At 49.7% G+C, this 25260-nt stretch overlaps 1 protein-coding gene across 2 annotated transcripts in view; it reads left to right on the top strand.

Moving 5' to 3' along the window:
- The first annotated feature begins 9881 nt into the window (after window positions 1-9881).
- Window positions 9882-25260, top strand: part of LOC127462716 (uncharacterized) — a 71046-nt gene continuing 55667 nt past the window's right edge. Inside the window, exons 1-2 of one of the 2 annotated variants that reach the window (XR_007900532.1) lie at window positions 9882-10251; window positions 12673-13228. The gene's annotated coding sequence lies outside the window, so the exon portion shown is untranslated. Of the gene's footprint in view, window positions 10252-12672; window positions 13229-25260 lie in introns of those variants that run through there. The other variant, XM_051771599.1, reaches the window with a different exon arrangement.

Below are 25260 nucleotides of genomic sequence, written 5' to 3'. Positions count from 1 at the left end.
AGGATTATGGCCCCTGAAAAGGATCAGTGGGTTTGGATTATTGTTGCGGCAATGACTAGACCTATGTGGCTTACTGAGGAGTAGGCGATTAATGACTTAAGGTCGATTTGGCATAGGCAGATGGAGCTTGTCATTAGTGCCCCTCATAAGGCTAGGGTTAAAAATGGGTAGTAGAGGTAGTCTAATAGGGAGTTTGTAATTATTGAGGTACGCATAATGCCGTATCCCCCAAGTTTGAGGAGGAGCGCAGCTAGGAGTATGGATCCTGCGATTGGTGCCTCTACGTGGGCTTTTGGGAGTCATAGGTGTAGTCCGTAAAGGGGAGCTTTCACTATGAAAGCGAGCAATAGGGTTAGACTTGATATGAGGCCTGTTCAGGAGTTTGTAAGAGATGAGTGTGAAAGTTTTATTATAGTGATGTGTATAGTTCCTGTTTGAGTGTGAAGATAGAGGATCACTACTAATAGGGGAAGAGAACTAATTAGTGTCTAAAATAAGAGGTAGATTCCAGCACTTAAACGTTCTGGTTGGCTACCCCATCGTGTGATTAGAATTAGGGTAGGGATTAGGGTAGCTTCGAATGCGATATAAAATAATATCAGTTCTAAGACTGAGAAGGGCAAGATAATGAATGGTTGGGTGAGGATTATGGTTATGGTAAAAATATATTTTCGTGTGGGAGGTTCTTGTTGAAGGTGATTTTGGCTTGCCAGGATTATAAGAGGTAGAAGTCAACAAGATAGAACTAATAAGGGGGATGAAATTTGATCAGTTCCAAGTCATGGTGATAGGTTTTTGCTAGGGTAATAGGTTGAAGGAAGTCATTGTAAGCTAGCGGTTGCAATTAAGAGGCTGTGCGAGGTGACATTGAGTCATAGGAATTTTGGAGGAGATAGGAGGGTTATGGGGAGTAATATGATTGTAGGGAGAATAATTTTTAACATTGTAGAAGGTTTAGATTGTGTAAATGATCCGATCCGTGAGTTCGGGTGGAAGCTACTAGGACTGCTAGACCGGCGCCTGCTTCACAGGCTGAGAATGCTAACATAAGAATGGGCATTAAGGTGGGGGATGTTGTTTGGGTTTGAATAGGTCATATGGAGAGGGCAATGTATATTGATAGTATTATGCTTTCTAAGCATAGCAGGGCAGAAATTCAGTGTATTCGGTGAAAGGCTAGTCCTAGACTACTTAGGGTGAAGGCAGAGTAGAAGCTTAAATGCAGAAAGGTCATTGAGAAAGTCACGGAGTAGGACTGTGGTTTGTTGAGCCGAAATCAACTGTCTTTGCTAGACCAACTTTCTGAAGTTATTCTGCTCATTCTAAGCCCCCTTGAATTCATTCATAAATTAGCCCTAGTGCGAGGAGGAGAATGACTGTGGAGGTTCATGTTAAGGTAGTGAGGGGGGAGAGGAGTTGAGTAGCCCATGGGAGGGGCAGTAGGAGGGCAATTTCTAGGTCGAACAAGAGGAATAAGATTGCGACAAGGAAGAATCGGATTGAAAATGGGAAGAATGCTCAGAAGAATCCTAGGAAGAAGAATGCTTCGGATGTAATAAATAAAATTATTCCGTAACGTAAGCCCTTTTGGACTGTAGGGGTATGGTGGCCTTGGAATGTGCTTTCTCGTACGATGTCACGTCATCATTGGAGTATCCCTAGGATTATAGAGAGTAGGCCTAGGAGTAAGAGTTGGATAGAGTTGTGGTGAAATCATATGGCTAACCCAGAGGTAGTGAGGAGGGCGGCTGCTGCTCCAAAAATGGGTCAAAGGCTTGGGTCTACTATGTGAAATGAGTGGGCTTGGTGTGTCATTAAGGGTTAAATGTTTTCTTGTAAGTAAAGGCTTAGAAGAAGTACAAAGACATACGCTTGGATTATTGCCACGGCCACTTCTAGAATTGTTAAGAGGAGTAGAATTGTTCTAGTTAGAAGGGACACGGTAGGTATAATGGGAAGGAGGACGGTAGTGGCTGTTGAAATGAGTTGGATGAGCAGGTGTCCTGCTGTGAGGTTGGCTGTGAGGCGAACTCCTAAGGCTAAAGGGCGAATGAGAAGGCTTGTTGTTTCAATTATGATGAGGGCAGGAATTAGAGGTGTTGGGGTGCCTTCTGGTAGGAGGTGTCCAAGGGAAGCTGAAGGTTGGTTTCGTAGGCCTGTTAGCAGGGTGGCAAGTCATAGAGGGAAGGCGAGGGCTAGGTTTATTGATAGTTGGGTAGTAGGTGTGAATGTGTAAGGTAGGAGGCCTAACAGGTTAATTGTTAGAAGTATAATTATGAGTGATGATAGGATTAGGGCTCATTTATGGCCTTTTTTGTTTAATGGGGTTATTAGTTGTTTTGTGATTAAATGGAGAAATCAGAGTTGAAGAGTTGAAAGACGATTTGTAACTCATCGATTGCCAGGAGAAGGAAGTAATAGGGTTGGGAATAACAGTGAGATGAGGATAAGGGGGATTCCGAGGAGGGTTGGGTTTATGAATTGATCAAAGAAGCTTAGGTTCATGGTCAGTTTCAGGAATGGGTTTTTATAGTGGGTAGTGTTTTGTTGGAGGGTGAGTTAGTTGGGGTAAATAGTAAGAGTTTAGGTTAAAGGATAAGAGAAAAAGTGAATCATGAAGTTAGTATGATAAAAAGTCAAGGTGCGGGGTTTAGTTGGGGCATGTCATTAAGGAGGGTGAATAATCCTCTTTCTCTAGCTTAAAAGGTTAGTGCTGGTTCATAACTTCTTAATGATTAGGATGTTAGAAGTGAAGATCAGTTTTCGAAGTGTGTTAGAGGGGCTGATTCTACTACGATAGGTATGAAGCTGTGGTTGGCTCCACAGATTTCTGAGCACTGACCGTAGAAGATTCCAGGACGGGTTGTGATAAAGGAAGTTTGGTTCAGTCGTCTTGGAATTGCATCGGTTTTTACACCAAGGCTAGGAACAGCTCAGGAGTGGAGAACGTCATCAACTGTAACAATAATTCGAATCGGGGATTCTATTGGAATGACGATGCGGTTATCAACTTCTAGGAGGCGGAAATGACCGAGTGGTAGATCCATAGTTGGTAGTATGTAAGAGTCAAAAGATAAATCTTTAAAGTCTGTATATTCGTAGGATCAGTATCATTGGTGGCCAATAGCTTTGAGGGTGAGGTCAGGCTCATCGATTTCGTCTATCATGTAGAGGATTTGAAGGGATGGGAGGGCTAGTATAATTAGGACAATGGCAGGTAAGATTGTTCAGACTAGTTCTACTTCTTGTGCATCGACGGTGTTGGAGGATAGTTTTTCTATAAGTATAAGAGCTAGTAAATACAGGACTAGGCTACAAATGGCTAGTGCGACTATTAGGGCGTGGTCGTGAAATTCAATAAGTTCTTCTATAATAGGGGATGAAGCGTCTTGAAAACCAAATTGAGAGTGGTTGGCCATGGAGTTGGGATGGGATGTACTGGGTTTTCACCTGTGATTTAGTCTTGACAAGACTATGTAATGATTTTACTAACAACCCATAAGAAAGAAGCATGAGTGGTTTGATGCGGTTGGCTTGAAACCAGCTTATGAGGGTTCGATTCCTTCCTTTCTTGTACTTGGACAAAAGCTGGTTCTTCAAAGGTATGGTAGGGAGGAGGGCAGCTGTGAATTCATTCAATGTTTGTGGAGGTAAGTTCTGGTTGCACTACTTTCCGTTTGGATGCGAAGGCTTCTCAGATAATGAACATTAGTATAATTCCAGCTACTATGGAGATGAGGGAACCGATGGAGGATAGGGTGTTTCATAGGGTATAAGCATCTGGGTAGTCTGAGTATCGTCGTGGTATACCAGTTAGACCTAGGAAATGTTGTGGGAAGAATGTTAGGTTGACTCCAAAGAATATTACTCCAAAGTGGGCTTTAGCTCATGTAGAGTGAAGGGTGTAGCCAGTGAACAGTGGGAATCAATGTGTGAAGCCAGCTAAAATGGCGAATACTGCCCCCATAGATAATACATAGTGGAAATGTGCAACTACGTAGTAGGTGTTGTGCAGGGCGATGTCTAGGGAGGAGTTGGCAAGAACGATGCCTGTTAGTCCACCAATGGTGAAGAGGAAAATAAAGCCTAGGGCTCATAGTATGGGCGGGTCTCATTTGATTGTTCCACCATGTAGGGTTGCTAGTCAGCTGAAAACTTTAATGCCAGTGGGGATTGCAATAATTATGGTGGCGGATGTGAAGTAAGCTCAGGTATCTACGTCCATTCCAACTGTAAATATGTGGTGAGCTCATACGATAAAGCCCAAGAAACCAATGGATAATATGGCTCAGACTATGCCTATGTAGCCAAAGGGTTCTTTTTTACCGGCGTAGTAGGCTACAACATGGGAAATAATTCCGAATCCTGGTAGGATAAGGATGTAGACTTCTGGATGGCCAAAAAATCAGAATAAGTGTTGATATAAAATTGGGTCTCCGCCTCCTGCGGGGTCAAAGAATGTAGTGTTTAGGTTTCAATCTGTTAGAAGCATTGTAATGCCAGCAGCGAGGACTGGTAGGGAGAGGAGAAGTAGAACTGCAGTAATTAGGACGGATCAAACGAATAGAGGGGTTTGGTATTGTGAGAGAGCAGGTGGTTTTATATTGATTGCTGTGGTGATAAAGTTGATTGCCCCAAGGATGGATGAGACACCTGCCAGGTGAAGGGAGAAGATGGCAAGGTCTACTGATGCACCGGCGTGGGCTAGATTTCCGGCTAGGGGTGGGTATACTGTTCATCCTGTTCCGGCCCCGGCTTCTACTGTAGAAGATGCTAGAAGAAGTAGGAAGGATGGAGGAAGTAGTCAGAAGCTCATGTTATTTATTCGTGGAAATGCTATGTCGGGGGCACCAATTATTAATGGTACTAATCAGTTACCAAACCCTCCGATTATAATAGGCATTACTATAAAGAAAATTATAACGAAGGCATGTGCGGTGACGATTACATTGTAAATTTGGTCATCGCCTAAAAGGGTGCCTGTCTGTCCTAGTTCTGCTCGAATGAGGAGACTAAGGGCTGTGCCGATTATACCAGCTCATGCGCCAAAAATAAGGTAAAGTGTGCCAATATCTTTGTGGTTAGTGGAAAATAGTCAACGGTTGATGAAAGCCATAGGTAAGATGGCTGAGTGTAGAAGTGTTAGGTTGTAGTCCTTTTTACAGAGGTTTGATTCCTCTTCTTATCGATTCTGTAGTGAAGTTCATGTTGAGTTGCAAGCTCATTGATGTGCATTAAACATGCGCCGGGATCTAGTAGACAGAAGCCTGTTGGTTGGGGCATTTAGCTGTTAAGTAAAATTTTATGGGATCAAAGCCCATCTGTCTAGGGGGAGGTTCTAGCTTAATTAAAGCATCTGAGTTGCATTCAGGAGATGCAGGTTAGTATCCTGTGTACCTTAACAGAAACTAAGAGGGATTAGCCCTTGTTTAAGGCTTTGAAGGCCTTCGGTTTAAATAACCTAAGTTTCTAAGGGATTGCGAGTACTATGGGAGATAGTGGTAGGAGTATAATTGATAAGGAGGTAAAGGTTGTGGTTAGGGTGTTAGTTGGTTTGTTAGTTTGTCATTGTTTTATGTAGTTAGTGAAGTTTGGGGGTAGTGTGATGGTTGCAAAGTAGGCCAGTCGTAGGTAGAAGAAAAGTCCAAGTAAAGAGAGTAGGGTAATAACTGTGGCTACTACTGTTAGTTCTTGTTTTGTGAGCTCTTGAATAATTAACCATTTGGGTAGGAATCCCGTTAGGGGAGGAAGACCTGCAAGGGAGAGGAGAGTGAGCATAAGGATTGTGGTTAGTGATGGAATTTTGGTTCATGTGGATATAACAGTGGATAGTTTTAGGGTATTGGTTGTGTTAAGGATGAAGAAGATGGCAGAAGTTGTTACAGTATATAGATAGAACGTAATTAAAGTCAGATTGGGGTTATAGTTGAGAATAATAGTTATTCATCCTAGGTGTGCGATAGATGAGAAATAAAAAGATTTTCTCTCTACTTCCTGTCAGCAGCGATACCTGGCCACTTCATAGGAAGCAGGGCTTCACCACACAGAGAAGCCGCTCAGAAGGCATGTATTGTAAAAAACTGGATTTTCCCCCTTTCCTGTTCCTTTCCTGAGCTCTTGTCGCTGAGCTGACGCCATATATTCTGCAATGTCCCTTTGGTCCATTTGGCTCAACTGACCTGTCTGTATCGCCTCCCATGATCTTGCCCCCGATTCAGGGGACGAAGCCGACAATGCAGATGCTGCACCAGCCCTGCTCAGCAGTTGCCAAAGCACTGGTGCGATTAACCCCTTTGTAGCTCCCAATGCAAAGCACAGCACTGTGACGCCTGCAGTGAGAAAATGAACTCCAGCTCAGACAGACCCAACACATGTGGGATTCTGAAATGTCTCAGGGTTCCTTTGGTTCCACGATGCCCCTCTCAGACCTGGCAGTAGAAAAATAAATCAAAAAATTGAGAAGAAATCATCTTAAAGTCATGCTAAGCCTGTCTTCTACAGTCCAGAATCTATATATGTGTGACTGCAGATACTTGGGATGAGGGTAGATGCTCAGAGGAATTCATGGGTTTGATCTAGGAAACCTGTCCCAAAGTTTTCACTGCCTTTTCCTCCTTGGAAATTCCTGATGCCCGGAGGAAGCTCATGTCCAACAGCAGCAGGCGACCCTTGTATAACAAGGAATGAATGATGCTCCTCGTGCGGTGGGGAGACAAAGAGAAGTTTATTCAAAATTCCCACTCTTAAATCCCTGCGTACCATGTGACTTCTTCAGCCAATAGAGTTATATGTGACTGCGCATGTCCCCTCGGGCCCATCGCCCTGGCACATCCCCTGTGCATCCAGACACGCCTCCCACACAGCTCCATCCCCCACTTCCTCCTCCTGGCTGCAGCTCTTGCACTTCTGCTTCTTCCTGGGCATCTCCCTGGCTGCCCTCCTGGGCAACGGCCTCATCCTCAGCGCCGTAGCCTGCCACCACCACCTGCACACCCCCCAGGGACTTCTTCCTGCTCCACCTCTCCCTCACACCCCCGGGTTGCCTCTGCACCACTCTCCCCAAAGCCATGGCCAATTCCCTCTGGAACACCAGGGGCATGTCCTACTCAGGATGAGCTGCACAGGTGTTTTTTGCTTTTCTTCTTGATCACAGCGGAGCTTGCCCTTCTCACCATCATGTCCTATGACCGCTACGTGGTCATCTGCAAAGTCCTTCACTACAGGACCCTCCTGGGCAGCAGAGCTTGTGCCCACGTGGCAGCAGCTGCCTGGGCCACTGGGAAGCGGGTCTGGCCCTGGGGTTGCAGGAGCTGCCACCTGAGCTGATGATCTCCTGAGCAGTCCAGACATGCAGTCACTGTCCCTGTCCTCTATTGCCTCCCTTTCTTGCTGCAGGACCAGAAACGACTGTGTTGCTCTGCTGGGCTGGGGCGGGGCAGGGAGATGGGGGGACCAGGGAGGGGCTGGTCTGGGCAGTTCCAGTGACTAGAAAACCCCAATGTTCATCTGAAGTGTAGGAGTGGGCAGGGTGGGAGCATTACAGGGCTGAGGTGGCTCCAGGCTCTGGGAGTGGTAGCAGGAGCCCAGGGAGACACTGCCCCTGCTGCAATGAACTGCCTGTGTGTGTGCCAGGGAAGGACTCGTGTCTCTGAACACCCCCGTGTGTGCATCAGTCCAGCTCAGGGTTGGACACCTCTCAGAGCCCTGACACATTTCTCTGTGTGACTCCAGGAAAACCCCCGCTGTGCCAGGGAGTTACCAGATCCTTTGCTGTCACCCTCCTGGTGTCCTGTGTAATGATGAAACTAGAAAAGGTGATCATCATACCCTGGTAATTTTCTAAGAGGAGAAATGTCACTGCTGGAAAGAAGTGTCACTGAAGAGGGGAGAAGAGGGAACATCATTGTTTCCTTCAGTCTGTTCCACAGCAGGTTCCCCTGGAGCCCCAGGGACACCTGTGGGGAACCCAGAGGGGCAGAGAAAGGGCTGCCTTTGGTTCTTGCTGTGCTGCTCAGCTGGGCCGGGCTCCTGGCACACAGGGAAATCCTGGCAAGTGGGCAGCACTACAGAGAGACAGCTCTGCCCAGGAGCAGCTCCTCTGCACAGCCCAGCAGGGCCGAGGGCACTGCCTGTAGGCACGAGAGAAGAGAAGAAAGGCAAAGGGAGGTTAAAGGCAGCAGAAAGATGGGAGGTGTTCAACTGAGACACAACTTGGGGACACAACTTCACACTCCTCTGCAGAGTGAGTCTACAGGTGCAGGGCAATGTTGCTTGTGTTCCTGGAGGAATCTCCTAAAGCTACCACATCCCACAGCCTTGCACATCTGTCAGGACTCTCCCAGTTTCTCTGTTGCGCCGGAGGAGGATGTTCTCCAGGGCAGGCCTTCCCTGCAGCACCGTCAGAGGGACAGCGCAGGTGGGCTCCTTCTCCCAGGGATGGCTGTGGGGTGGGAAGGTGGGGGTGCAGCCAGGGATGCCCGGGGCTGTCCTGCAGAGCAGGGTCCCTGTGCTCCGGGGTTCTTTGTGCCAGGGCAGGGACTTTGCTGCCTGCTGGGGTCAGGTCTCATCCTGCCTGGGTAGTTGCCCACCCCTCTGCAGGGAGAAGCTGTCGGTGGGTGGTGAGAACCCCAGCAGGAGCCAGGCAGGTTCTTCCTGCCGTTGGATGAGGTGTGTGTGGTCAGGGCTGTGGGAGGTCAGGGCTGCTCCCAGATCCAGATCACACCAGCACATTTCCAAGAGCACTGTCAAATGGGAAGGACAAAGCACAATTATTAGGAAGGAATGGAGCTTTTCTGAGTCAGTGTTTTCAGTTTCCTACTCCTGAGGAATCTGGGGGTTGAGAAATGGAAAAGGAGCTCCCATGTTGGACAAGTCACTGAGACTCCTGAGCTGTAACTTGGAATGCACAAGTGCTTCTGTAAGCAACTTCCTAAAGTGCTTTCAGCCTCTGCTCTGCTTTTGACAGAAGCAGCATCACTTCTGCTGGACCCATCTGTTTTTTCTTTATCTGCCCTTTTCCACCTGCAAAAAGAAAAGTTGCCCAGTCAGTGCGCTGCAAACAGGCAGGTTTCTCTCAGGCCACAGTGAGTGCACAGACATTCGGATGGAGTGCTGACAGGGAAGTCATGAATGGATTTCTGATGTTGAGTCTACTGTTTTGAAATCAGAAAATGTGGTGTTGAAGTCATCGTTAGCCTTTGAGAGGGAAACAGGAGAAAAATCAGATAAATTTGTTGCTAAAAATGAGCTGCTTCAAACTGAGGTTGACCACCTTCAAAGTCTTGTTAAAATTTGGATGATTATGAAACAGTCAACTCACGGATTACCCCCATCAATACTAGACAATGCCCGCAGTATAAAGGCATAAAACCCTCCCAGTCCCTCCAGGAACCCTCAAATCCCATCCCAGTCCCACAGGACACTCCCAACTTCCCCTTAAACCCTCCGAGGCCCCCAGACTGCCTCCCAGACCCACAAAAACCCACAAGATGCCCCCAAACCCCTCCCAGTTACCTCCAGCCCTCCCAGGGCCTTTCAAACCCTCTCCTAGTTGCCCCCTTCCCCTTGAGTATGCCCCCAAACTCTCTCCCAGTTCCTTCCCACATCCCCGACGATTCCCCAAAACCCCTCACAGCTGCCCCAATCTCCCCAACCTCCCTCCCAAACCCCCAAACTCCCCCAAACACCTTCCCACTTACCCCCACGACCTCCAACCCCTTCTCAGCCTCCCCATTCCTTCCCAAAGCCCCTCCCAGTTGCCGGCCCGTCCCCCAGGCTCGGGTGAGGAGGTGCCCCAGGCTGACGGGCCCGCCCAGGCAGGGGCGGTTCCAGCAGCATGTCAGGAGCCACCCCCTGCCCCGAAAGCTCCCACCCGCCCTGGAGCCACCTCAGCTGCCCCTGCAGGGGAGAAATCCAGGGCGGAGCAGAGCAGGGGGCAGGGCCGGGCTGGGACCTCGATGGACGGGGGCACTGGGAGAGCAGGGGAGAGACCGGGATGGGCTGAGGGGGCACTGGGGGAGAGGGGAGACACTGGGATGGGCTGAGGGGGCACTGGGAGGGAGAGGGGAAAGTTTTTTGCCCCTTTCCTGGGCACTTGAACACCCTCTGCACCCCCGTTCCCGGCCGTGCCGGCTGTCCTTCCCCCCCAAGCCATGAACAGGTTTTGGGGCTCCCTCGTGGGTCGCAGCCAATAGAACGGCTCTGCTGGAATGACGTCATTGCCAAATCTGCTGGGCCCCTGTCCTTGTGCCGGTGAGTCACCCAATAGAACGTCGAAACTTCCGCAGGGGCTGCCGGGAGCGGGGCGGTGATGGCGGGGGAGGGGAGGATCGGGATTGAACCCGATTGGTCCCGATCGATCCCGGTCCCAGGGTCTCCCCCCGTCACACTGTTTTTCACGTGCGGCCCCAACGAGGCCATGGTGGTGTGGGTTGAGTTCAGGGGGTCCGGGGGCTCCTGGTGACCCCTCCGAATCTCCCCCAAGACTCTCGGGAACCGCCCAGATCCCCCCCAAGACTCCTAGGGACCCTCCGCCTTTCCCCCTCGTCCCCCAAATCTCCTGTGCATCCCCTTAACTCTTGAAAATCACCTGGGACCACCTCAGACCCCCAGACTCCCTCCTGGGGACCCCCAAACATACTTCAGGACTCCGGGGCCCTTCCCGACCCCCTCCTAGAGTCTTTTGGGTGTCACCAACCCTTTACGGCGGATTCCTCCGTCCATTTTTCTACCCCGGGCTGCTGGGGGTCCACCCCCCCAAGAAACTACTGGGAACTCCCCAGTGTCCCACTACGAGATTCCTGGGTCCCTCCCCCCCCCCCAACCCCCTGTGGGTGCCCCCATCCTTTCTTCCCCTCGAAAATATTCTTGGGGGTCCCCCAATGTCTCCTCCAGCCCCCATCCTGCCAGGAATAGATTTGGGGGGATCTCCTTCCCCTTCCCTCTGGCCCGAAGGCAAATGCCCTCGCTGTCCTTCTTCCTTCGCCCCCAGGCAGAAAAGAGAAGAGAAACAGCCAGCTGGCCCTGGTAGCTGTGGGTGTGTGCAGGCTGTGGTTGAGTGGTTGAGAAGGGAGAGGAGGGGGCTGGTGTTTGGGCCAAGTCCAGCAGGTGATGTCTTTTGTATCTGGCAGTCCTTGGTCAGCTCCACGACCATCCAGCTGTCAGTGTTCATGACATACCCATCAGCCCTTCTCTTCTTGGCTCCTACACTTGTCAACCCTAAGCTGCTCCTAAGTTCTCTTGCTGTCAGTTCATAAAGAGGTCTTGTCAAGTGTTACTGATTTAGAAACTAAACCCTGACATCTTTGTCTTTGCCAAAGATGTGTGTGAAAGGGCAGTGCTGGTGCAAAGCAGTGTTGAGCTTCACATTGGGTGACTTGGCAGCTTCCTCTGCATCACCCATGCACCCTGGGTTTCTTTGAAAAGTACTTTTCACTCCAAATGTGACACCACATTAGCCTGTAGGACATCCTGTCCCCAAATGGATAACTGTAAATATTAATAATAAAAAAGTGACCCCCTCCATTATTCAAGAAAAGCTTGTATCTCTGTACTAAAAGCATCCAAGGGTCACGTCCCCCAGTTTTCTATCTGACAAGGGTTTGGAGGGCTGCTTTGTGCAGGGAACCCTTTGGGGGCCCCTTGCACATGGGTAGGGCTGCACTCTGGGGATGTGGGGCTTTGGTTCTTTGGTTGCCAGGGGCCACTGTGAGTCACTGAGCCAGGGTGGGGACAATGGGCAGGGCTGGCTGGGACAGGCTGTGGCACCTGTGACATAAAAGGGAAGTGTCCCCGTGGGGCAGCTCTGCAGGGCCCATCAGGGGATGCTGCCCAGTGCAGCCTGTGCTGTAGGGAGCACGCACACAGGGAGAGGTTGGGCCGGACGAGGGTCAGGGTAGCAAGGCCGCCCCAGGGAGTGGGTTCTGCCCCTGCCTGCATGGCCCAGCCCCTGGCAGGAGCGCCTTGGGCAGGGCCCGGTGCTGCTGCTGGGGCAGGGGGTGAGGCCTTGCCGCCTGCCAGCTGCCTGGGCCCCTGTCCTTGCTGCACCACATCCCCGAGGCTCCATCCCCGCTCCCCCAGCGCCAGCTCCCTCCTTTCCAGCCCCAACCAAGCCCTTCTCTGTGTCCTCCTGCAGGCCATGGCTTTCACAACATTCCTTTTGGTGCTTGTGCAAAGCATCATCCAGTCCCTGCAGGCGGTCGGGGAGGGGCTGCACAAGACTCAGTGAGCTTGGAGGTCTTTTCCAAGCTGAAGGACTCTTGGATTCTGTGATTGTGTGCTGGATTCAGCTGGGTCCGTGTTAGCAGCATTAGTTTGCTCCCAAAGTTTCCTCGCTGTCAGTTCTTGTGGCCTAAGGCTTGAGCTCCTTTAACTCCTTGTGCTGAGCTACTGATGGGAAACGAGAGGCCTCTGCGAGCAGATTCCTGGTGTTCCCTGTAGAACAGTGAGGGAGAAGGTGTAGTCAAGTGGGAAGAGGAGTACTGTTTGTGTGTGGCCTCCTATGTGGCCTTGGCACCTTTGAGGGGTCTGAAGGAGAAAAGAGCTTTGTTAAAGTGAGAAGTGAAATAGTGTGTTGGCTGTGGGAATGGGAAGGGAAGAGGAACGGAGAATGGGAAGGGAAAGAGGAATGGAAAGACATCTGCTGATGCTGTCGTTTGTTATGTTTGCATGTAGCAGGGTGTGGTGGAAGAAAAAACCAATTGGGAAAGATATGTGGCATGGAGAAGCATCTATGGGAACTAGATGGACTTTTATACACTGGACAATTTATCCACCGGACTGACAGTTGTTCCCCAGTTTTACCCCAGTTTATTGCTGTATTGTCATGGAGTTTTATGTACCCCAGTTTACTGTTGAATTTTTATGAAGTTTGTTATACCTCCATATTGTTCCCCTTTCTCCCTCAGATTTTCCTGCCCAAAGTTGTTTGTCACCCTGTCCTCCCCTGCTTTCCTGCTCCTCTGCCACTGATTGGCTACAGTTCGCTGCAGTGCAAAGAGAGCTCCCATTGGCCCTTTCTCCTGGAGACTCCGAAGTTCCACCCGCCTTTTCCCTGTCTCCCTATCACACTTTTCCCTGAGTTGTCAGTTCCATGCTCCTCCCCAGTTCAGAATCCTCCCCTCAGAGTTACCTTATTTAAAACCCTGTTGTCCCTGAATAAAGTGGCATTGCTGCACAAACCCTCGACTGTACCAAGAACCGTTATTGCAGTGCTCGGTCCCATTTCCCATCCCCCCGGACCATGGCAAGTGGCACCCAATATGGGGCACAGTTGAGGACTCTCATATTGAGAGAACTCCTGTGTCCTCACCTGGGTTCAGGCGACGCCAGGAGAGGCGATCGTCCCCGCCGGTCCTCCTCAGCAGAAAGGACAACTGTGGGCTCAGCGGTAGCTGCACGGGTCGACGCACCAGACAGGTGAACTGCTGAGGACATTCCTCACCCTACCCTAACACCCACAGCCCGGCAGAACACCAAAGGGAGGACTTTCCATCAAGAGACTGTTGTTGAGACCCGACTAACATCAACATGGGACTCACACTCTCAACCTCCCAAAAATTTGTATACAGGCGCCTAAAAGACTTTGTAATAGAACACGGTCACCCCTTAGATAAAAAATTGGCAAAATCACTCGCCAGATGGCTCGACCACAAGGGTCACCAGCTTGCCGAGGACACCAGCGTAGAGCAGTGGCAAGCCATAGGCTACAGCCTCTGGCGGGACAGCGATAAGGGGGACCGTATAGCTAAAGAGGCGCTCATCGCATGGAGGTTAGTTCTGATGGTGCTACAGCACCAGATGATGAACAAGAATATCAGCCTCCCCAAGACAGACACTGAGCGGACAGAGAGGGACACTGAGCAGACAGAGACGGACACTGAGCAGACAGACACACAATATGGAGGGAGGGGGAAGAAACCATCGTGCCGAATTCAAAATGGCGTCGAGGAGGAGGGACCCAGGGACCACGCGGAGAAAAGGCGGGAAGGGACACCGCGGGAAAAATCAGCGCAGGAAAGGAGGAGGCGGGTTCCCTTAGCACCACCCTCCAGGCCGCCTCCGCCTCCACCTGATTGCATCAGAGATCCCTCCCCCAGCATGCCCACGAGCACACCCACTTCCTCCAGCCCCACCTCTTCCCCGGATACATCACCTTCAAGGGGCGGAAGGGTGGCAAAGGACAGGGTCAAGGCGAAGGTCAGGACCTCCTTCCGGCAAGATGGCTGCGCCCATAGGCCTCACACCACCGAGGCCTACCCCGCCTGCCGCCACCCTGAACCGGACATAGACTTAATGCAGCACTCCCCTGAATGGCAGCTTAAGCTACCAGATATCTGGAGAGCCTTCAGGGAGGAGGCTGCTAGCGCTAAAGACACTGAATTCCTAAAAGCATTTCCCATCTATGTAGAGGAAGGAAGGGCCCCAGAGTGGCTGTAGGGAATTGGTTATAGAACACGGCTTGCCTAGGCAGTGGGAACATCTTAGATAGCGAGGTTACAGTGCCCTTGTACCCTGTTAGCTAGCTGGTAAACAGGACATTGTGATTAGCAAAACAAAAAGCAACTGAGTACCACCTGTGTCAACAAAGAAATGAGTAAGAGGTGAGATCAACATTTAAGCAGAACCAATAATGAGCTTAGCTTTTGCAATATGTATGAACTAATTATAAAGCATATATTAAGCTGTTAGCAATGATCAATAAACGAAGCTTGCTGATTCTCATATTGAGCGTCTCATTCTTCCCTCGTAACGACATGCTAAAAGATATGAAAAAGGTCATCGTCGAGTATGGGTTGGGGGCACCCTTCACCATCGAGTTGCTAGAATCCTTCTTCCTGGCCTATAAGCTGATACGTTACAACATAAGAGCAGTGATAGGAGGACTCTTTACAACAGTACAGTCCTCAGTATTTCAGGCAGAATGGAAAAAATTAATCACTGCATATGTCAATGACAAAATGGAAAGAAGGGGAATCCCAATTCAGCAGGCAATAGACATGCTCTATGGGGAGGGGAACTATTCGAGTAGGGGGGATCAAGCTCGAATTGACCCCAAATTTTTAGAAGCGACTAAAGAATTGGCATTAGAGGCCATGAAAAGGGTGACAGATGCCTATGTGCGGACGCCTTCTTTCACACTTATTAACCAAGGCCCAAAAGAACCTTTTGTAGAATTCATAACCAGGCTAAAAGAGGCAATCAGTAGGCAGGTCCACCAAAAAGAGAGCCAGGAAATTTTATTCAATAAATTGGTTATCAAAAAGGCGAATGAGGACTGTCAGAAAGCTTTGAAGATGTTAAAGGATCCCTCCCTACTCGAAATGATAGACGCTTGTAAAAATATAGGTTCCAATTCCCATAAAGTGCGTCTATTGGCTGCCACTTTCATGGGTCCCCAATCATGTTTCAATTGTGGTGAAAAGGGACACTTCAAAAAACATTGTCCTAAGTTAGTCCCCGAACCAAATTTGCCTAAGACCCTATGTGGGAGGTGTGGGAAGGGCCGCCATTGGTCTTCTAGTTGTAGGTCAATGACCAATATCAATGGTGAGCCCCTTCCCCCCAGGAGGTCCCCAGAGCTGAGGAAAAGGGTAACCTTCCAATCTTTGCCCGATCTTCGCCCTTGCTCCTGTGAACATCAGGGAAACGGGGAGCAGAGCGCCCAGGGGGGCACGACGACACAAATAACCCCTGCTTTCCGCTCCATCCTGCGCCCAACACCGCGCCCAGCTACCCCATTACCCAAGAGCCTCCGAAAGACCTCATTCCCGTTCAGTGTGATCCTTTAAATTCAGCAGACCCTATCTCAGTTAAAAACCAGTGTGTTCCCCTAAATTGGATAATCCTTTCTGTTACTCACCCGTCTACTCACCTAAGCTCCTATGAGCAGGTCAGGGTTAGACCATCTGCCCCAGTCGATCCAGATAAGACTTACCTGATGATATCGCACTTTTCAGCAGTGGCTAAGGGAATAATTGTAGTGCCTACTCTCCTGCGGGACTGACGAACACAAATATAGCTATATGCCTAACTGTGCATCTCCCTCCCGTGCAGTTGGAGGACCGCTTCCCCGTGGCGAAGATGGTCTCCACCAACGAGCTGCTCTGCGTGGTGTCCCCAGATGAGGAGCGGAGGGAGGGATCACTGAGGGAAGTCCACTGGACAACCTCGGTGAAGACCTCTCGCCCTCTTCTAACATGTCTCATCTACTTTTCTCAACCTAGGTACCCTCAGAAAGTCAAGGTGGAAGGGTTACTCGACATGGGGGCGGATGTCACCATAATTGCCTCCAAGGACTGGTCGTACAGCTGGCCAGCCCAGACCACTGACATCAGAGTCAGCGGTGTAGGGGGATCGCAGTACCCCATCAGGAGTAAAGAGGTAAAGAGGAACTCTGAAGTTCCACCCACCTTTTCCCTGTCTTCCTATCACACTTTTCCCTGAGTTGTCAGTCCCATGCTCCTCCCCAGTTCAGAATCCTCCTCTCAGACTTTAAACCCCTTATTTAAACCCCTGTTGTCCCTGAATAAAGTGGCATTGCTGCACGAACCCTCAACTGTGCCAAGAACCATTATTGCAGTGCTCAGTCCTATTTCCCATCCCCCTGGACCGTGGCAGCAGGGAGATTGCCAAAACTGAAACCAGTACACAGTTGAAAGCTGAACAAAACAACATTTATTCCAAAGAAAGTAGCAAACAAAATGAGAAACCAAGAGACAGAAAAGAGAAGGGAAACAAGCCCCCAAGACAACCCCCCATTCACTCAAGTGTTACTTACCAGGTTGTCTTACCGACCCCAGAATGCTTAGAATTCCCCATAGCAGAAGCTGCATCCTCATTATCCTCAATGAGCCAATTTTCATTAATGTGAGGAAAGCTGAGAGACTGTAGAAACATCAGTTGAACTTCAAAGTCTCCTGGTTTCTGTCTCTCCTCAGACTTAGAATCAGGGTTAGGGTTAGGGTTAGGGTTAGGGTTGGGGTTAGGGTTTAGGGTTAGGGTTAGAGTTAGGGTTAGGGTTAGGGTTAGGGTTAGGGTTGGGGTTAGGGTTTAGGGTTAGGGTTAGAGTTAGGGTTAGGGTTAGGGGTTTTTTTAGGGTTAGGGAACGGGGTTTGCGCATAGCTTGCAGTCTCTTTTTTAGGGTTAGTGTTGCTATGCGCAAACCCGATTCCCTGACCCTAATCCTAAAAAAGTGAATGCAAGCTATGTGCAAACCCTGTTCCCTAACCTTAACCTTAAAAAAGAGACTGCAAGCTATGCACAAAACCAGTTCCCTAACCCTAACTTTAAAAAAGAGACTGCAAACTACTAGGGTTAGGGTTAGGGTTAGGGTTAGGATAAGGGTTAGGGTTGGGGTTAGGGTTTAGGGTTAGGGTTAGGGTTAGGGTTAGGGTTAGGGTTCGGGTTAGGGTTAAGGTTAGGGTTAGGGTAAGGGTTAGGGGTTAGGGTTGGGGTTAGGGTTAGAGTTAGTCAGAATCTGTCTCAATGCGCGATATAACTATCGTGGGTTTACCCCATTCCAGGAACGCAAACCGTAAACCCTAAAACCTAAACCCTAACCCTTGCTAACCTTAACCCTAACCCTAACCCCAACATCTCATAGCAGAGGGAGGGAGGGGCCTGATTCCTCATCAGATATATCAACAGTCAAAAACCTGTAAGCTCAGCTCTTGCCTTTGCAGGGCTTCACACCGTCAGCACTGGAGGGAGGGAGGGGCCCGACTGCTCATCAGAGGTATCATGCAAGTCAAAAGCCTGAAAAGTCTCCTAGAATGCATAAATCATTAACCATTTCAGTCTCTGACAATTGGTCCACACAGTAAGTGCAAGTTATGCCCTAACCTTAGAAGAGAGACTGCAACCCTCGAGATGTTGGAGGCTCGAGGCATGGTCTGTGACACTAATCATGGCTATAACTCATAACTTCTTGGAGTATGGGGACTTCCCTCCTTCACCCCCGGCAGATCAAGGCCACCACTTCAACTGACAGACATGGAAGCATCGCTGGACCCCGTGGGCAGTGACTATATACATCTGTCCACTCTCAGCTTTTCTTTCTCTTACTCTCCCTTGCTCTTCTCCTGCCTTTCTCTCCCCTATGCATTTTCTTTCCCCCCCCAAAGGTTATCTCTGTGTCACATTGTGGTATGACAGCACCCAAACTGCTAGCATGCCTGTTGATACAGAATTGTTAAAATAAACCTTGCCAGTATATGTTTTCAGACACCGATTATTTAGTGTCGTTTCACTTTAATCCACCCCAAGGGAATTATTAATAAAAACCTGAGTCACCCCCTCTCCCCTTTTCCTGGGGCGGGTTGTAACACCAATCAGCACTGACTCCGCCCAGGAGGCGGAGCCAGTGACACAGAACAATCAACACGGACTCCACCTCTTGACTCCAACCAGTGGGAGGGGCCAGTGCTCTATAGAAGCAGAGTACATACCGGATGGCAGTGGGTATTCTGCCAGACACGCAACAGAACAGCAACAGCAAAAGCAGAGACCCAAGAGAAAAAGCAAAAGATTCTGACAGCGGTGGGCACTGAATTGGGCTTATAGCCCGAGAGGGGTTTACTGGGCACCACTGCGTTCCTGGAATGGGGTAAACCCGCGATAGTTAGATCGCGCATTGAGACAGATTCTGACTAACCCTAACCCTAACCCCAAACCTAACCCCTAACCCTTACCCTAACCCTAACCCTAACCCTAACCCTAAACCCTAACCCCAACCCTAACCCTTACCCTAACCCTAACCCTAACCCTAGTAGCTTGCAGTCTCTTTTTTAAAGTTAGGGTTAGGGAACTGGTTTTGTGCATAGCTTGCAGTCTCTTTTTTAAGGTTAAGGTTAGGGAACAGGGTTTGCACATGGCTTGCATTTGCTTTTTTAGGATTAAGGTCAGGGAATCGGGTTTGCGCATAGCTTGCAGTCTCTTTTTTATGGTTAGGTTCAGAGAAAAGGGTTTGCATATAGCTTTCAGTCTCTTTTTTAAGGTTAGGGTTAGGTAACAGGGTTTGCGCATAGCTTGCAGTCTCTTTTTTAAGGTTAGGGTTAGGGAAGAGGGTTTGCGCATAACTTGCAGTCTCGTTTTTAGGGTTAGGGTTAGGGAAAAGGGTTTGCGCATAGCTTGCTTTCTCACTTTTAAGGTTAGGGTTAGGGAAAAAGGTTTGCGCATAGCTTGCAGTCTCTTGGTTAGGGTTAGGGTTAGGGAACAGGGTTTGCGCATAGCTTGCAGTCTCTCTTTTAATGTTGGGGTTAGGGGACAGTGCTCTATAGAAGTAGAGTACATACTGGACGGCGGTGGGTATTCTGCCAGACACGCAACTGAACAGCAACAGCAAAAGCAGAGACCCAAAAGAAAAAGCAAAAGATTCTGACAGCGGTGGGCAATGAATCGGGCTTATAGCCCGAGAGGGGTTTATTGGGCACCGCTGCGTGTCCGGAATGGACTAAAACCACGATTGTTAGATCGCGCACTGAGACAAATTCTTCCTAACCCTAACCCTTACCCATACCCCTAACCCTAACCCTAACCCTAACCCTAACCCTAACAGTAACCCTGTCTTTTGCTAACCCTAAACCTAACCCTAACCCTAACTTTTGCTAACTCTAACCCTAAATTTCCTAACCCTAACCCTAACCCTTTCTAACCCTAACCCTAACTCAAAACCTAACCCTAACCCAAACCCTAACCCTAACCCTAAACCCTAACCCTAACCCTAACACTAAACCCTAAACCAAAAGGAAACTTCCTTTGCTATGCCTGCTGGGCGGAGTCAGTGCTGATTGGTGTTACAACCTGCCCCAGGAAAAGGGGAGAGGGGGTAACTCAGGTTTTTATTAATAATTCCCTTGGGGTGGATTAAAGTGAAACGACACTAAATAATCGGTGTCTGAAAACATATACTGGCAAGGTTTATTTTAACAATTCTGTATCAACAGGCATGCTAGCAGTTTGGGAGTTGGGCTATCAGTTGGGAGGCATGGCTGAAAATAGGAAACAACAGCCCTAATTCCCAGGAAAGAAAGCCTGGAAGCTTTGGCTTTGTGGTGCAGTTGGTGGGCCACACTGGGCACTCCATGGGCAGGCAGCAAGAGTTTTCTGGATCTGGGAGTCAATCTGGGGGCCTCGGAGTGTTTGAGGGGAAGTTGGGAGTGTCCTGTGGGACCAGGATGGGATTTGAGGGCTCCTGGAGGGGCTGGGACGGGTGTATACTGCGGGCATCATCTAGTATTGATGGGGGTAATCAGTGAGCTGACTGTTTCATAATCATCCAAATTTTAACATACAATATGATTATTAGAATAAAAAGCAAAAAGGTAATATCAACAAAACAGTAACAGGGTGAAGCTCTTGGTTGAAGACTGGTTTCTTCTTTTTCTCCAGTGATTTTAATTCTTTTTTGTCTGGGTTTTAATCCCATCTTTGGCATTTTGCTGCGAACATTTTGTCCCCATATCCATTGGAAATTGTATTAACTGTTGATGAGAACAAAGTGGAATCCCAAGGTATGTGATATATTGATAGGATTTCACTGGTTGGCTTTTAATTTGTCCAGGTTTATCGCCATAATGCTTCTGCTCTTTAACCACTTGAATCAGAATGAATTGAGTTGTTTTCTGGGTCGGGTTCTCTTTTTGAGTCCAAGGTTTTTTAGTGGATTCAGTATCAGGCACAAAGGAAATTGAGGGAGGTAAAGAATAATCTTCCCTTTGTTCATTATCACAGGGATCACTCAGTCTATTTTCATTAATGTGAGGAAAGCTGGGAGACTCTAGAAACATCAGTTGAACTTCAAATTCTCCTTGTTTCTTTCTCTCCTGAGACTTAGAATCAGGGTTCTCTGTGGTTTCCCAAGTCTCAATGCCAGGGTAAGACACTGGTTTATGAAGTTGCCTGACCAAACCAGGAGCCTGTTTTTTTAGCAACAGGTTTTTTTTCTGCACTCTGGCGCAACAAGACTTTGAAGGTGGTCAACCTCAGTTTGAAGCAGCTCATTTTTAGCAACAAGTTTATCCGATTTTTCTCCTGTTTCCCTCTCAAAGGCTAACGATGACTTCAACACCACATTTTCTGATTTCAAAACAGTAGATTCAACATCAGAAATCCATTCATGACTTCCCTGTCAGCACTCCATCCAAATGTCTGTGCTCTCACTTTGACCTGAGAGAAACCTCAGGCAGGTGGAAAAGGGCAGATAAAGAAAAAACAGATGGGTCCAGCAGAAGTGATGCTGCTTCTGTCAAAAGCAGAGCAGAGGCCAAAAGCACTTTAGGAAGTTGCTTACAGAAGCACTTGTGCATTCCAAGTTACAGCTCAGGAGTCTCAGTGACTTATCCAACATGAGAGTTTCTTTTCCATTTCTCAACCCCCAGATTCCTCAGGAGTAGGAAACTGAAATCACTGACTGAGAAAAGCTCCATTCCTTCCTAATAATTGTGCTTTGTCCTTCCCATTTGACAGTGCTCTTGGAAATGTGCTGGTGTGATCTGGATCTGTGAGCAGCCCTGACCTCCCAGAGCACTCATCCAACGGCAGGAAGACCCCACCTGGCTCCTGCTGGGGTTCTTGCCACCACGACCCAGTATGGGTCAATGGAATGGGGAGCAGGGTGGTGGGACCAGTAAGGACCAGTTAAGGGGGTTGGGGGCACTTCAGCATCTCCATCAAGGTCAGACCAGTACAGAGCAGTATAGACCAGTATAGATCGGTATAGACCAGTATAAACCAGTATGGACCAGTATAGACCAATATGGGTCACTGGAATGGGGAATGGGGCAGTGGGACCGATAAGGACCAGTTAAGGGGTTTGGGGGCACTTCAGCATCTCCATCAAGGTCAGACCATTATAGACCAGTATAGACCAGTGTAGACCAGTACAGACCAGTATAGACCAGTATAGACCAGTATAGACCAGTAAAAAACCAGTACGGACCAGTATGGACCAGTACAGGTCACTAGAACAGCGAGCAGGGTGGTGGGACCAGTAAGGACCAGTTAAGGGGGTTGGGGGCACTTCAGCATCTCCATCAAGGTCAGACCAGTACAGACCAGTATAAACCAGGGTAGAGCAGTATAAACCGATATAAACCAGTACGGGTCACTGAAACAGGGAATGGGGTGGTGGGATCAGTAAGGACCAGTTAAGGGGGTTGGGGGCGTTTCATCATCTCCGTCAAGGTCAGACCAGTACAGACCAGTATAAACCAGTATAGACCAGTATGGACTGGTATAGACCGGTATAGACCAGTATAAACCAGTACAGACCGGTACGGGTCATTGGAATGGGGAATGGGGCAGTGGGACCAGTAAGGACCAGTTAAGGGGGTTGGGGGCACTTCAGCATCTCCATCAAGGTCAGACCAGTACAGACCAGTATAAACCAGGGTAGAGCAGTATAAACCAGTATAAACCAGTACGGGTCCCTGGAACGGGGAATGGGGTGGTGGGACCAGTAAGAACCAGTTAAGGGGGTTGGGGGCACTTCAGCATCTCCATCAAGGTCAGGTCAGTATAAAGCAGTATAGACCCGTATAGACCAGTATGGGCCAGTATAAACCGGTATAAACCAGTATGGACCAGTACAGGTGACTGGAACGGGGAATGGGGCGGTGGGACCAGTAAGGACCAGTTAAGGGGGTTGGGGGCACTTCAGCATCTCCGTCAACGTCAGACCAGTACAGACCAGTATAGACCAGTATAGATTAGTATAAACCAGTATGGACCAGTATAGACCAATATAAACCAGTACTGGAACTGGGTCACTGGAACACGGAATGGGGTGGTGGGACCAGGAAGGACCAGTTAAGGGGGTTGGGGCACTTCAGCATCTCCATCAAGGTCAGACCAGTACAGACCAGTATAAACCAGGATAGACCAGTATAAGCCAGTATGGACCAGTACGGGTCACTGGAACGCGGAATGGGGTGGTGGGACCAGTAAGGACCAGTTAAGGCAGAACTCAGTTGGGACTTAGTGGTTTGGGGGTGGGCGTGTCCCTTCTTTAGGTGGGCGTGGTCTCTCCCTGGTGGGCGTGTCCCATCCCAAGGTGGCCATAGCCTCTGCAAGTGGGCGTGTCTTTTGCATCCTCTCCCCCTCCCTGAACTGGGAGCTCAACTGGGACTTACTGGGTTTTGGGTGGGCGTGTCCCCTCCCAATGATGGACCCACTTTCAGCCCCTCCCCCCACCTTTAAGGGCCCCCCCAAAGACCCTCCCCCCCCTTCCTGCACCTCCCCAACCCTCAGGGTCCCTCCTGTCCCTCCCCCACCCTCAGGGTCCCTTCCTTCCCCTCCCCCCAGTGAACCTGCTACCCCTCCCCCACTCTCAGGAGCCCTCCCTGCCCCTCCCCCACCTTCAGGGGCCCTCAGGACCCCTCCCCCAACCTCAGAGACTCTCCTGCCCCTCCCCCACCCTCGGGGAACTTCCTACCCTTCCCCCACCCTCAGGGACCCTCAGGGCCCCTCCTTCACTTTCGGGGTCCCTCCCTGCCCCTCCCCAATCCTCAGGACCCTCCTGCTCCTCCCCCCACCTCGGGGTCCCTCCTGCCCCTCCCCCACCCTCAGGGACCCGCCTACCCCTCCCCCACCCTCAGGGACGGTCCTGCCCTTCCCCCACCCTCAGGGAACTTCCTGCCCTTCCCCCACGCTCAAGGACCATCCTGCTCCATCCCCACCCTCAGTGTTCCCTCCTTCCCCTCCCCTCACCACTGGGGCCGTTACTGGTCCCTTACTGCTCTGTACTGGGAAGGGAGAGGGGAGGGGCCGCCCCCTCGAGGCCCCTCCCCCCCAGTGACGTCACCGGGTCCCAAAAATAGCCCCGGGGGCCCAAACTTGAGGGGGGACCTGGAGCCGCTCCCAGTGTGACAAGTTCAGGTACTGGGAGGGACTGGGAGGGAACTGGGAGGGACTGGGAGGGACTGGGAGGGGGCAGGGCTTCCCCCCCTCCCCCCCTCCGTGTCCTTGGGGTGACCTTGGGGAGGGAGGGGGATGGGCCGCTCCCAGTGGCTCCCAGTAGCTCACAGTAACCCCAGTAATGCCTCCGGTATCTCCAGCGACCCCCCCAGTAACCCCAGTGACCCCCCCAGTAGCTCCTAGTAGCTCCCAGTAACCCCAGTGTCTATCCCAGTAGCTCCCAGTAACTCCCAGTAATCCTAGTGTCCATCCCAGTAACTCCCAGTAACCCCAGTGTCCACCCCAGTAGCTTCCCAGTAACTCCCAGTAAGCCCCCCAGTAGCTCCCAGTAACTCCCAGTAACCCCGGTGACCCCCCCAGTAGCTCCCAGTAACTCCAGTGTCCATCCCAGTAACCCCAGTGACCCCCCCAGTAGCTTCCAGTAGCTCCCAGTAACTCCCAGTGTCTCCCCCAGTGCTCCCAGTATGTCCCAGTTTAACCCAGTTCCCCCCCCCCCCGTGGGCCCTGGGCCGGGTGGGGGAGGGGCAGGCTCACATTTCCATGGCAACATCCCTTTCCCTCTGGCCCAGTTTCTCCCAGTTCCTCCCAGTTTAACCCAGTTTTTCCACATTTTTCCCCATTTTTCCACATTTCCCCCCATTTTCCCCATTTTTCCCAGATTTTCCCCCATTTTTCCACATTTTCCTGAATTTTTCCCCATTTCCCCCCCATTTTCCAGATTTTTCCCATTTTCCCCCATTTTCCCAGATTTTTCCCCATTTTTTCCACATTTTTCCCACATTTTCCCGGATTTTCACACATTTTTCTCCAGATTTTCCCAGATTTTTTTTCCCATTTTTTCCACATTTCCCCCCATTTTTTCTCACATTTTCCCAGATTTGCCCAGATTTCTTCCCCCATTTTCCTGGATTTTTCCCAGAATTTCCCATATTTTCCCCATTTTTCCAAAATTTTTTTGATCTTTCCCCATTTTTCCCCATTTCCTGGATTTTCTCCCATTTTTTCCACATCTTCCCAGATTTTTCCTCATTTTTCCCAGATTTTCCCAAGATTTTTTCCCATTTTTTTAAATCTTTCCCCATTTTTCCCCATTTTCTGAGATTTTTTCCCATTTTTCTCCATTTTCCCCCATTTTCCCCAGAATTTCCAGCATTTCCCCCCTAGTTTGTCCCCATTTTCCCAGATTTCTCCCAGATTTTCCCAGATTTTTCCCTATTTTTTCCCCATTTTCCCAGATTTTTCCCAGATTTTTCCACCACTTTTCCCAGAATTTCCCACATTTTCCCAGATTTTTCCCACATTTTTTCCCATTTTTCCCACATTTTCTCAGATTTTTCTCCAGATTTT

The sequence above is a fragment of the Manacus candei genome, unplaced genomic scaffold, assembly GCF_025592945.1.
Source record: "Manacus candei isolate 608988 ecotype Guabito, Panama unplaced genomic scaffold, ASM2559294v1 h1tg000137l, whole genome shotgun sequence".
In the NCBI taxonomy this organism is placed as follows: domain Eukaryota; kingdom Metazoa; phylum Chordata; class Aves; order Passeriformes; family Pipridae; genus Manacus; species Manacus candei.
This window is presented reverse-complemented; position numbering and strand designations above follow the sequence as displayed.